Raw genomic sequence first — 2,694 nt, 5'->3', positions numbered from 1 at the left:
TATATATATATATATAAATCAGATTAAACCGCAGCGCATAATATGGCCTTGAAGTGTTAAATAAATAGTGGTTTTGTACTTAAACAACTTTAAAATAATCTGATCTTGCTTTAAATTTCATTCTTGTTTACAGATTATTACTGCCTTAAAAGCAGCTGAACAAATCCACATAAATTCTAAACGTTTTAAACACTTTTAAACTTTTGTTTGTTGTTTAATGCCTTGAAAATTAAATAAAATTTTCTCAGTCTGGATAAATAGAAAATCTAAAGCAGAGCAGTAATTAACGTTTCCAGATGTTGCCACACTATCAATGTCCTTTAAAAAAGAAACAAATTCCTAAAAGTTGCTCAAAGGAGCATTTACGTCAGTTTTTAAAGTTAATTAAAAACAGTTTCTCACAATTTAAACAAGAAACCAAAAACAAATGATCTGTAAATTATTTAAAGGAAATGCACAACGAACACTCGCGTGTTAAATAAATTGAAATTAAAAGTTTAAATAGTCAGATTTTCACTGTAGAAGGGTTAGGCTTTTTAAAAATAGATCACAAACCTTTTGGATGTAACTTTTTCTAAAAAAATAAAAATAAATAAACTACAATTAAAATACAATAATCACTCATTATGTTTCATATATCTGATAGAAATAAATAAACAGAATTTGATTTAGCATCAAATATTAATATACAAATGATTTAACTTAAAATACAATTTATACAATTTTCATAAATGTGACACTTTCTTTCTGAATGTAAAAAATGTCATTTATAGACTCTAAAAGACTGACACAAATAAAAAAAGATGAAACAACCTGTTTATTAATTTAGTTATAAACGTTTCGTCCAGCAGGTGGCGCTCTTCGCGTGTTTTTCCTCAGTTGTCTGATTAACAGCAGCTCAAACATGAAGTTTTAATAGTTTATCTAAAAAAACAAACATTTTTATTGTTTATTATTTAACATTGAAGGTCCATTTTGATGTTAAAGCTCTTTTTTAAGATTTACGTTTGGAAATTCAGGCAGAAGGCAGTCATGATGAAAAATAAAACTAAAATAAACTGAAGCAAATGTTAATATTTGTTTAATATTTAATTTGTGGTTACGTTTCCCCTCATTTCTTTGTCCTTTTAATAAAGTTTACAACAAACTGTGTGGCTGTCTTTAAACTCTTACAGACGGACTGAAACAAAGATTGCTGCCCTGAAAACAAATTAACTTTTTTTTTGTTTACAATTTATTTGTGTTTCAGGGTCTTCTGTTCAGTCCAGCCTCAGAAAATTTGTGTTGTTTTATTTCTTTTAAAACAAAATGAAACAAGTGTCACCTCTATCTCAGGAACTTCTCAAAACAGATAAGTTGTGTCAAAAATTGAACTGGAGATTCTATAAACAGGTTTTTAATTGTATGTAGGGCTTTTGCTATTTCCTTTTCTGTACCCTATTTTATTTGTAAATGTTATGGTTTTATATGTGTACGGATGTTTATTTGAATGCAAATTTCCATTTATTTTATTATAAAGGACTGATTTATCTATAAAAGCTAAATTATCTAAATTTGCCCATTGCTCACAGTTAGTTGCATATGTAACATTTGTAGACACTTGTATTATGTAAACTGTGTTGTATTTTATGTACGTATATATTTTCTTTTTCTATAAAGACTAATGTTTTGCATGTTGTTCTTGCTGACACAACTTGTTTAAAAGGCCTGAAGTGATGCCTGTAGTTCCTCTTCCGCCCTGCAGGGGGTGCCGCTGAGCTCACCGCCTAATTCTTCTTCTACGGTTTTATTTTCGTTAATCACCGAGCCAAAATGTTAGCATCAAGCTAAAAGCTACCCAAAGTGAGGCAGACTGCTCCAAATTTTTTACTCTGACTGCAAAACTTGATTTTTATTTTATTTTAAGTTTTTAATTATCTAAAAACTGAACATTTAAAAATGTAATAATTAATATTCAGCACCAACAGAGTTTTTAAAAATTTCCTGGTGAGGAGGTCCTGTCCAGCAGAGCTCACATAAGGTAACTTTTATTTTATTTTTTATATAGATTTTATTTGTTTTATGTAACTTTTAACTCCGTCAAACTATAAATCAAAATGAACACCGTCTGAAAACAGGTGAAACACGTTTGTCGCTAAACCTAAAATTAGGGATTATATATTGTTCAAAATTAAAGTGAGCTTTGGACATGTAACCAAAGTAATTTATAAAATTACACAAATTAGGTTTTATGTTTTAATTTAAGAACGTCTCTTCTCTGGTTTTCCCGCCTCTAAAAACTTTTCAACTTTTTGGTTCCAACTTCCTGTTGGAGCTCATAAATCATCCACCTGTACTTTCTGCTTAACTTTATGATCCCATCACTAATAATTGATGCACTTCAAGCTAATAATTGTAATAATTCGATGTGCTTGTGAATAGGCCTGTCTCAATAAACAATAAATTAATTAATCGCATGATGAATGAAAATTATCAACTCATTTTCATTTATCGGCGTCATCGTTTCTTCGTGTCTCTCTTTCTACTGAAGACACTGGATGACAAAAGGCTCTCCGGTGCTCCCTTCCTTTCTCTTTCCTTTCTCTTTTCTCTTTAAAATCCATTTAAAATCCCATTTTTCTTAAAAGGACACGCTGCACCTTCCTCACTATCCATCCTTCGGTTCAAACAGTCTTATACTGCCATCTGGTGGTC

Source organism: Nematolebias whitei, chromosome 13, assembly GCF_014905685.2.
Source record: "Nematolebias whitei isolate Nwh7 chromosome 13, NemWhi1, whole genome shotgun sequence".
Taxonomy (NCBI): Eukaryota; Metazoa; Chordata; class Actinopteri; order Cyprinodontiformes; family Rivulidae; genus Nematolebias; species Nematolebias whitei.
The sequence above is the reverse complement of the archived record's forward strand: the minus strand, read 5'-3'. Positions refer to the sequence as shown.